The following is an 11,354-nucleotide window of genomic DNA, read 5'->3' on the forward strand; positions in this document are numbered from 1 at the left end:
GATTTGTTCAGTTGCAAGCCCAGACAGAATGCTGTCAAATATTTTTAACAAAATATTCATTTTGTTTCCTGGGAGATTCATTCGACTATATACAGTACATATACTATGTACGATATACATTAGACTATCAACCATAAAGCAGAGACCATTGAAAGACTGACACAAAGGGACAAACGATGCCAGGATGTTGCATTGTGGTACAGATATTCATTTCTATCAGTCCTTGTTGCAGAGCTTCTTTTTGGTCAAGCACAGGTTCTTATGGGTTGGTGACCCAGCTGTACACCCTCGGTCGGGTCTGAGTGGGACAAAGAGTTTGAGTGAGTAGAGGGAAACTGGGGAGAGATTGGCCAGCCCTCCCCGAAGCAGGACGGGGAGCACCGCTCTTGCTCTCATATGCTCAGAGCTGCTTTTCGCCCGGCCCTCAGCCATTTTGGAGAGAGGGAAAATTGTCTGCTTCTCCTTCTCCCACTCTGTGGTGTAGATTTGGAAAGGCGTCGACTACGTATTTGTGTTAGTAGTAGAGGAGGCATATTTTGCAGCTTGCATTTGAGAGATAATATGTTTGTAGAGGGGGGGAACAAAAGCATCTTCCACTTTAATTTTTTAATTTTTTTTTGCTGTTTTCTTGCTGCTGCTTCGTTTCTCTCATATGCAGTTCACTTTCACCCTTGCTGTGCCTCAGCTCTCAATTTAAGTTGATTTTCTTTTAAAGACAAAGGAATATGTGCAATTTTTGCTGCACTAAGGAGAGACGGAGCTGCAGCCAAGAATCCTGCTGGGATCCAAAAGAGCCATGCAAAATGAGGCACCAAAAAAAAAAAAAAAAAAAAAAAACACCACCCTTTGCCTAGTCACAAATTCCACTTTCTCTGTGGCCAGCTCTGCGACTCCTCCTCATCCACATCTTACTGCTTACAACCTTTTGCCATTTCTCTCTTGCTTTACCTTTTTTAAAAAAACGATTTGAGGATTTTGAAGCCCGGAAAATAAGGACTGAACAGCTGGTTAGGAGGGCGTAACAAGGAGAAACGAGGGGATGTTCTCTAATTACGTGTGGTTGTTATTTGCCTTTTTGTTCACTTACACTGTTATGAAATCTTTTTTCAGTGCTTATAGTATTTTTCTCTGAGTGTGTATTCCACGTGTTGAAAAGTTTCGACAACGTGGCTGCACTTGTGTCTTATCTGTCAATGTTAGCCTCTCCTCTTTATAGTCTTACATTCAGTTTGTGATGTTTTGTGTTTGTTTCACAGGCTTCTCGATTTACACTGAAGTGCTGGCCTGCGCTGGATCTCAAAGCGAGAGTCCATCTGACACCAGAGGACGTTTGATCGTCTGTGTCCAGCCTGTACCCTGTTGGTATGTTGGCCATTTGCAATACTTTCGTCTGTCCGCCCAGTCTCAGTCACACTGTGCGGCACTGAAGCTGTCTCATATGCACACTTGTTTTTTCTTTTACATTTATATAGTTGATACTAGGTAGAAAAGTCAAGAAAACTGTGCTAATACACACACCTTGTCTATTTAACACTAATTAATGCATTTTTTTTCTTTTAATTCCAGAATGACAATGTTTTCTGCGCTGCTAATTTATTCAAGACATTCTAATGTTTTTAAATCGTGTATTTTGACTGAGCGTGTTAGTTTATGCGGGTTTACCCCACAATAACATAATGGAATCATTACAAATAACATGTGTCGTTAAAAACTCAAGGTCATTTAAAAAGCACTTGATTAATCTGTCTGCCGCTTTCACGTGATTAATAAGTGGAATTTCTCATTTTGTTCGCTACATATAAAGCAACATATGGAATAATATCTCCTCTGAAAAGCAATCGCTGACCACAAAAGAATCCATTTTAAACATTTTAAACAAACCACACTCACGCTTTAGTGCTTCGTGGTTTAATATAAGAAGAACATCTGATTTATATCTGTAAAGTTAAGCTCAGCCACACTGGTTTTGTATAGCAACAGTCCAGCATTGTGTTTCTGTTTCCCGAATATAAGATGCCAAAATAGAAAACAATACAATAGACTGATATGAGCAATATGTTCGAGGGGTTTATAGTTTCAAGGCAATATGATTTTTCCTGGTTTGCTCCTGAGGTGATAATGCCAGATGCCACAAACCCGTAGATCCGAACTTGTGGTAACAGTCTGCACAAGCTCGTATCTACAGGTATGTGTCTCCTTGGCAGAAGCAACACCTGCCCCCCTGCATCAGCCACTAAAATCATCCGGACCATCTTTTGTGAAACTCGTTTTTACCACAGAGCTGTGTTGTCCATTGTTGTTGAGGTTTTAAACCACAGCGACCCTGACTGACCTTGAAAGTTGGGCTTACTGTATCATTTCTACCATGCAGCCCACGGTTAAATGAAGTTAGCAGGTCAATGTAACAAAATAGTGTTCACATTTGGTTTAATTCAGCTAATTTAATCAAAAAACAATAAGATTAGCTATAAATGTTGTATTATAAATATTATAATGTTTAATAGTTTAAATAGTATAATGTTTAAATAATATATCCTTCAGCTGTTTCTGCCAGTGGTCCGCAGGCTGAGGTAGTAGGTTGTATAGTTTAGAGTGACACCACAGGAGATAACTGTACAGCCTCCTAGCTTTCCCTGAGGAACCACTTCTACACATTTTTGTAACCCTTTTTTGTAACATAGGAGCAGTCACACTGTCTTTGAACCAGCTGCTTTGGTATTCCGATGATACAGAGGTTAATAAAATGGACAAAAATGTTGCATTTTGGACAGAGCACCAACATGCTGCAGCAGCAAGTTCTGTGGACCGGTCTAATGAAAGAGATGCAACTGAGGGGAACCACCATACAGCCGCAGGGGGAAGAACTGTGTCTTGGCGGCCAATTATGTGCAATGGTCAGTTTCACTTAACCAAAACGATGTATTTCCTCTGTGCAGCCATGTGGTAAAGGCACTGCTGTGATCTAAAGAGCCAATAATAACTTTTCGCGGAATCAAACCAAGAAAACCATACAATCCTGAACTCGTCCTGTGAATTTGCAGTAAATTTGTGTTTTATATGGAGCATAGTTATTTTACCTTACTGTGCAGGATGTTTAATATATTTTTGATGATTACTTTTGATGCTTAAGACCTCCAGAGAAAGACATTTGTGATTGTAAATAACAAAAACTGTTTATTTTCCCATCAAATTGCCACCAAATAAGGAAGTGGGCTACAATGCAGATTTTTGATCAGCATTTTCTGTAAAAGCCTTCTTCCATTTTTATCTGAAGTCATCTAAATGATAAAACGAGCCCCCTCGGGTGTTGCACTGTGAGAGGGATGTGCTATAATGCGGTGGGCTGCTGTGTGCAGATGTGCAGTCCAGGGAGTGGTACCATGATGAAAGACTGTTTCCACTTAAACTTTTTGCTCTCTGTCTCAAGGCCACCGGGTTCGATGAAGGTAGGGTGGGAGGGACTGGGCGGTGGGGGTCGTTTGGGCCAGAAAGAAACGGGGGCCTAATGTAAGGGGTAGTTGTTTGCAGTGTGAGCGAGCGAGACTTACAGTCAACATGAACCTACTGTAGTTTCTTGCACATGCTTGTGTGAGATTGCGGCCATGGAGAATATGTCCCAGGAGCCCCACAGCACACACACTCTTTCACAATTGTGGAATCTGAAGTGAACATTTTTAAAAATAATTCTAGAAATAGCAGCTATTCTAATCTTAGCTCAAAATATGTCAGAATGGCCACAGAGAAGTGAAAGATGAAACTTAGTGTTCCATTTATGGCATTTTCTTTTTGAATATACTGCATTAATACAGTAGAAATATATTTCAAGCAGTCGCAAGAGTGTTACAGTGCACACAGAGCATATTTCTGCTGTCACTGATCCCAGCCTCAAATGTGGTCCATCAGAGAAACCCTGCTGCTGTAATTCCCTCTTCTCCCCATTTGTCCCGCTCTCCTACCATCTTGTCTCCTGTTCCGTTTCACAAACCCTCGCCGCTGATTTACGGCGGTTAATATGGGAACAGTTGAAGTCTGGCGCATCACACTTCCTGATATATACGTACGCTCTACCGCTGTCTGAACTTGTAGGTTTTCTCTCCTTTGCACCCTCCTTTCATCTCCTGTTCCCTCGGTACCCCGTCATGTTCCCCTCCCTCCTTTTCTCCACACATGCTGTAATAGGCTCTCACTCTCTCACACACACACAGAGGGAGCGACAGACAGGAACAGAATACTGGACTTGCCGACTGGGGAAGGACTCAGATTTTTTTCTTTCTTTTCTGAAATGAAAAAAGGAGCTTGAAAAGAGGGATTGTAAGACAAACCTGATTTCTTTCTTTTGTCTCCTGTGCTACTTCTCTATGCTCTTGTTCTCCCTTTCACTTTCTCCCTCCCTCTTTTTTGCTCCTTTGCTGCATATATTAGGCCCTTTGACTGATTTCAGCTGTGTGAGAAAATGAAAGGATATTTATTTGTCCTTCCCCGCTCTGCTTTGACTGTATCGATGCTCCTTGTAGCAGGCAAAATGGTGAGTAGAGGCTCCATAGTTTCTCTGCCCCAGGGACCTGAGCTTGCAATCTATGAAGGCAGGGGAGGGGATGAAACTACAGAGGTGTGATATGGCAAGACGGAAGCGACAAGGGACACAGAAAGAAAGTGTGAGACATTTCGGAGAGGGAAGAAACAGTGTAGTAGTGTCACATGGAGAGGAAAAGAGAGGAGCAGCAGGCAGCAACAGGCGTTAGACATATTTCTCCACTCTGTGTGTGTGTGTTTAAATAATGGGTAGGAATCTAATAATACAGTAATGTGAGCTTTGTTGCAAATGAGTGCATTTCCGTGCATGCATCCTGACTGCATTGAATTTAATTTTTTCCTTTTTTCTTGATTTTCTCTCCTTTGCTTATGTTCACTAGTTGTCATTCATTTTCAACAGCAGCATGCTCTCATTGATTTGCTCCTTGTTCCCTCCTCTCTGCTGTCGCCAACTGCAAAGCATTCAAATATTTTGTTTTATAATGATGCTAAAAGTAGATTTTTGCTTTAGTTGTCTGCTGCTGCTTTTCATCACCCAGCATCATATGTCTCCCCCAGTTTCTAAATTGGGACGTCTTAGTTTCTAAATTAAATCTGTGTTTCTTGTTCACCTAATTTCACCCTTTTTCATTCCATCTTGTCAGTCTTTCCCTCTGTCTGCCTTTCGCTCTCTCTCTGCCTGCACATGGTACAGTCCTGCATGTCTGAGCAGCAGACGGCTAGACAGCAGCAATCTGCTGTAGCAGCCTCATGTGCTGCCCTCATCCATTTCAACAAAGCCCAAGCAAGCAGTGCTCAAATCTCTTTCTGTCTCTGGCCTCTTTTTCCTCACACAGATGGGTTTGGTGTTGTTTTGTCGGGCCGCATCCTCTGCCCTGCTAAGCTTGACTGGTGGAGAGACACGCAGAGACGACTGCGGCAGCCATCGAGACGGCAGTCAGCCGGGTGAGTCGCCTCCTGTCTTTCACTCCTTCCTCCCATTCCGCCTCCTCCCCAAGCTTACGGGCAGTCACATCTCACTCTGAGCTCCCCTGTGCTGAAAGTCAGAGCTGCATGAATGACAGGTGCAGGCTCAAGCCTTGCATGTCTCGATAGGCTTTAATTGAAATCGGTGAGGAACTTTGTCTCACACTCAGCAAAGCGGAGGTTTTTGTGGTGGTAGACCCCGGCATCATGTTTTAATCCGTACTGCTGATGTCCTTGTCACCTGATTGCCGCCACTGCCAGCATGCATGCTTGCTGGATTAATGTGTTTTAACATTGATTACCATCCCATGCTACGCTAGAGCAAAGCTGTTGCAGCGACAGGGAGGCCAGGATATGCAGAGGCAGAGCCCTTTTTATGAATGTCATGTGATAAGAGCTATCTGTCTGGGTGTGTATGGTCATTCAGCGGTGACCGCTATCGTTTGCAGTTAATGTAGAAATCATGATGTGTGTTTTTGTCTGCACAAAAGATGTGTGTTCTAACATACTGAGATCATGCAGGGAGAGTGGAGAGTGCCATTGTCTGCTCCAGTCACAGCCATCATGGTCAGCAGATGATCTTAGGGTATGTCGCATAGCCAACGCCAGACAACAATCTGTACCTCTCTCATTCCCTGAGACCCTAACTTGTGACGTTTTGCTGTGATGTGCACGGGTTGGGTTCTTGGGAGCTGCGAGGGGCACTCACACATCTTTTGACTATAAAACGAAACCAAGAAAAAGAAGCACTAAGATGGCGGAAAGACACAAAGCGCAACAAAGAAGGGACGTCGTCGTCTTATTGAGCGATGATGCGTGTTGACAGGAAACGTTAATTTGAGCCGGCTACACAGTGAGAGATCGAAGGGAGTTAAATGGAAGAACGCTGGGTTTCATTCAGGTTACGGAGAGGGGTTTGGACTCAGAGGCAAGCACAGCATGTGGGCTGGAGTGGAGGAGGGGTGTGGAGGGAATGGATAGAGGAATGTGGGTATGAAGGACACGTGACTAAGATGGAGGCATGTCCACATGAAGTGAGGGGATATGGCCAAATTCTGACACATTAGCCGTATTCGTCTCTCTTTTTGAGGCACAAGAAATGACGGAATAAGTGACATTTCTGTAAATAATCTGACATGATCCAAACAACCACAGTGGAGACACACTGCAATGTACATACTGCCATGTGCAGAAACAGCTCTGTGATATCTTTGTACACACATGGCAGCAGAAATACCAAACAGTGCCTAGCTACAGCATTGCTCAAGTATTACGTCACTCCATTAATTGAAGTAAGTAAGTAAGTTTAATCAAACATCGATTTTCGGCATTAATCTGTTCCAAAAGGTCAGCCGAAAACCAAAAGGCAGTTTTCCCTATAGGAAATAATGTAAATCAAATGTGTCCGTTCCAGATATCCAAAAATATGAAGAAAAAAAGATTTTATAGAGAATAATTATAGTTTTACAAGCAGAAAACAATGTGATGTATGATGTAGACTTCCCGTACATCCTGCTGAGATTGACTTCAATAGTGTCTCACGCCTTCTTTATCAAATTACTGACACTTGCAACTTTCTTTGGCCCCATGGTGGGTTATTTAGCAGTCACATATGGCAAATGGATTCATTTGTTATGTGCAGTATTGTACGAAAACCAAAGAAAATTTGTAGCATTTTTTGATGAAAGCCAAAAACAAGGTTTGGCTGTATTAACGATCTGTACGCTTTATCTTGAGAGCAACACAAAGTACTGTTGAGAGCGTGACACTTGAAGCTCGGTACATGTGTGTTTGACCTCATGACAATCTTCATGACACCTCCAGCTCTTTATGTGCAAGGATACACAGGGCAATAGATCTTAATGCATTACTGAATGGCATGCTACAGGTGTAATATACAGCCGGTTATATAAGTGCAGGTCCGCATTTTACTTACTTCGCCGAAGCTGGTCAGCATGTCACAGTCAAGATTGTTGCCTCAGTGCTCAGTTCTCCTAAAATGACCGTTTACATGTGTTGAAATGTGTCTGGAGGCATATGTCTGTGGCTATAATTGGTGTGGGATCACAGTCACAGCTTCATTTCCTGCACCTCCCCTCACCTTATCAGCTCTCACAAAACTGTATATGTCGCCTCCTCTTCATTCATTGATGGACAGCTTTTCAACAGAAGTGTTGCTGAGATCTTTCATTAGTTTGGATGTAATGGGATGCATTGAAGCTCAGGTAACTTTTAGCTGGCATTCTATTGCATTTATTTTGAAAGAACAACTTCAATCATGGCTTGGTATGTATCGATTCATTTTGAAGCTGTTTGAAATTATTTTGCAGCCAAATGTCCCTAAAGATCAGTGGCTTGAGTCACTATACCGACTGTCAGTCCTTAACCTCTCTTGATATTTAATTCGGCAGCCTTTTTCAGTTTACTGTGAGGATGATGCAGCCGTAAGGAACTATTGATCCAGAATGACACCAGCAGGTTAGTGATCACACAAGAACAGTACACAAGCAAATGGGCGTTCCTAACGTGTGAATGAACAAATAAAAGAAACATTGAACTGTTGCTAGTCTGTGCGCTCTCAGACTATGAAGTCAGACTTTGATTTTATTTTATTTTTGGAATTTCTGACTTGGCACGTTGGAACCACAAGACTGTAGATGCAGTATGTCACACTCAATTACAAAGTTTGAACCATATTTGTTCCTAACACAAATGCATTAGCAAACGCATTCAGTTGGAATTTTTACAGAAAATTTGTGATGCAACATAGTCCAAGTATTTTTTTGTGAAAGCGAAACATAAACACAAACAAAACATAATCTAGGCCAGGGGTATCCAAACTTTCCCCACCAAGAGCAACATACTAAAAAGTGAAAGGAAGCGATAGCCACGTTGATATTTTGTAAAGGATATACTAAGAAGTTGTATGGATTTCAAGAAAAAACTGCATCTCAGCTCTGTGATATAGGTGAAAAAGCCTGTTATTACTAGAAACTTTGGTCACCCCCCCCCCCCCCCCCCGCCCCCTTTTTTTTGCTTTTTTTTTTTTTTTTTTTTTTTTTTAGAATTTTCCAAATGTTGAAACTTTCTTCACAAATAATCTTCATACATTTTGTTCTCATATTATTATTACTTTATTCTCATAATATTATCACTTTTTCCCCAACCAAATTTTCAAAAAATTACAGCTTTTATAGTTTAGTTTGTGTCTCATAACATTCCGATGTTAAAAAAAAAAAATTATATTTCAACTCTATGCGACGAAAATGACACTATTTTTTTCCTCATAATATTACGAGTTTATTCTTGTAAAATTACACTTTTACAACTTTTTTTAATATTCTCACTTTATTCTTGTAAAATTACTGCTGATTAATCCATTTTTACTGTTGTGTTTTTTTGTAAAATCATATCAATCAAAAAACAGTGGGCTGCACTTTGGAAACCCCAGATCTAAGCGACCATAAATCCCAAGAAAACGTCAAAAAAAAAAATCTGAAATATTTCCACATATTTTAAAAAGTTGCTGTCTTTGATGTTTGCATGTGGATGAAAGGCCAAACCACACATATAAATCAGTATGCGGCCATGCCCTAAAATTGCTTTGTTTTTGTCTTTTCTAATTAGGGACCCCACATTGCAAAATCATAAACGGTTGTATTTGATTATCGTCATTATGTAGTAGTCCTTTTAGGATCAAGGAAGCATATTTGGCAACTTGACTAGGTGTTTGAAATGGACCCTGTGTTACAACCGACCACGACTATCATGTAACTATGGTTTATGTATAGCTTTTGTTATACAGTGCAGAAAGTGTATAAAACACATTCTGAGGGCAGTCATCAATATTTGTGATATCGTTCTTTTTATTCGCTCTATGTGTAAAAGTTATGTGAGCGTACTACACATACATGTACGAGCAAGTGTGATCGTGTCCCATCTTAAGGCGGCGTCCTGATATACCCTCTGATCGTTAAGTCGTTTGTGTCGGCTGCTTGGGCTGCACTTGTTCCAGCAGCAGTAGCAGAGGCAGGTGTGTCTACCTTGGGCGCCCCCCTCCCACCCCTTCCCTCTTTCCTGTTCCCTTATCACTGCAGTGGTGCAGCTCTGCCTGGGAGGCAGCCATTCTATTGTTTCCAGCGAAAGGATGTTCTAGGTAAAGTCGGGCAGTGGGCGCCACTCGGTCCAACCCACCCCGTGGAATGGACATGCTCCAAATCACTGTGTTCCTTGGCATCTGGGTGCCATCAGTAGCTTACAGTGTTTTCTGCCCTCCCCGAACTGAGCTGTCTAGTCTCTGCTGCAGACCGCCGCCATCTTGTTAGTGCCTGTGCTACTGGTCTGCTCGCCTGTGCAGCGCTCGAAGTAAACGGTCCACACAGCATCAAGCGTTTGCCAGTGCGTATCTCCTGCCTAGCTAGTTTTTCATTTTTGTTGAATCCTTCCTCGATGATCTCAATAGTACTTTTGCAGCAAATAATCGCTTTGTAGTGCTGCACCCAGGCAGACATGTACAGGTTTTACACATCACTTCCGGCACATTGTGTGCCAGAAACTTTCCCAAAGCAAAAAAGCAACTCACTATAATATTAATAGCGTGCTATAACGTGCACAATTAAATACAAAAATAATGCATGAAAAAGGCTAAAATATTTGAAGTTAAACATTTTCACACTAACAAGCATAGCAAATGAAGAGTTACTTGTGGTAAAGCTGGACAAACTAAAAGAACATTCCAGCCGTATTTAAGTGTGCTGCAGTGAAAAATAAGTAAATGTGAGTGGGTGGAGGTCCAAGCAGACTGGGGGTGGGCAAACTTTTTGACTTGCGGGCCACACGGTTAATTGGTTCCATACCCTACCATGTTAAATGAATTTCCGCGATATAGGATTCAATGTTAACAAATGTAATATTTTTATAATTAGAGCACAGAAAACCTGTTTATGACTTTGTAAATATGTTTTTAACATGATTAGAACCCTGTAGACATGAAATAACACGCCTAAAGTCACCTTTCCACTCCCGTTATTCATTGTTTACGTCACATTGCAACTCTTATGCTGCAGGGACTTGAGATGCCTGCTTGCTAGCGAGCTAACCTTGAATTTATTTCTTGTAAACTTAGAAAGCAAAAAACCACTTCCACACGGGATGGGAGGAGAACTTTTTTTTCACTCTATCATGTCGAACATGTCACTCTAGTCCATTACAACGTTAACTTTAAAGAGTGGGCAGTTAGAGCTGTATACTTTCTCACTTGAACTTTAATGTAAACTTCAACAGCAGGTACAATCATCATTACACACACTGGCCCACCTCACTTTCTGTTATGTGTCTCCCTTAAACCATTCCCCATGCAACCTGTGTTGTTAAGTTGGAACCTTTGCATTACAATCCTGTTGTAAGAGACACTACCTTTGTTCTTTGAACCACTTTTTTCTTGAATTCAGTAGTGTTCTCACCTTCTTTATCAAAGTTCTGGCACTTGCAGCTTTTTTTGCAGCCGTCCTAAATTTAAAATAAAGCACAGATTCCTCTAACACTCAGAAATACGCAGTGCGCTTCAATGCCTCATCAGCGCATGGCTCAGTGCTTGAAAGGATGACATGATACTATTTTACTGTACTATATTAGCTGTAATAGTGTTATACAATATGTGCTTGGGTCCCTTTTTTCAGGAGTACTTTAAACATCTTGTAGATTTATTTATTTAAGAAAGACAACACATATCAATCAACATTTTCATATAATTGTTTAAGATTAAAGATTATAGCCCAGAGTCTAGCTTGCATCTTTAGTCCCTGAGGGCAGGTTGATGTTAAGTACAATAGCAATAACATCTGGAATCAAAGAAG

General features: G+C 41.4%; 1 long non-coding RNA gene across 1 annotated transcript in view; it reads left to right on the forward strand.

Moving 5' to 3' along the window:
- LOC129168982 (uncharacterized) overlaps positions 1–2,115 on the forward strand; it is a 40,664-nt gene extending 38,549 nt beyond the window's left edge. The window contains exon 3 of the long non-coding RNA XR_008566364.1: positions 1,257–2,115. This is a non-coding gene — a long non-coding RNA (uncharacterized LOC129168982). The remainder of the gene's footprint in view (positions 1–1,256) is intronic.
- The last annotated feature ends 9,239 nt before the right edge of the window (positions 2,116–11,354 follow it).

The sequence above is a fragment of the Dunckerocampus dactyliophorus genome, chromosome 16, assembly GCF_027744805.1.
Source record: "Dunckerocampus dactyliophorus isolate RoL2022-P2 chromosome 16, RoL_Ddac_1.1, whole genome shotgun sequence".
Lineage (NCBI taxonomy): Eukaryota > Metazoa > Chordata > Actinopteri > Syngnathiformes > Syngnathidae > Dunckerocampus > Dunckerocampus dactyliophorus.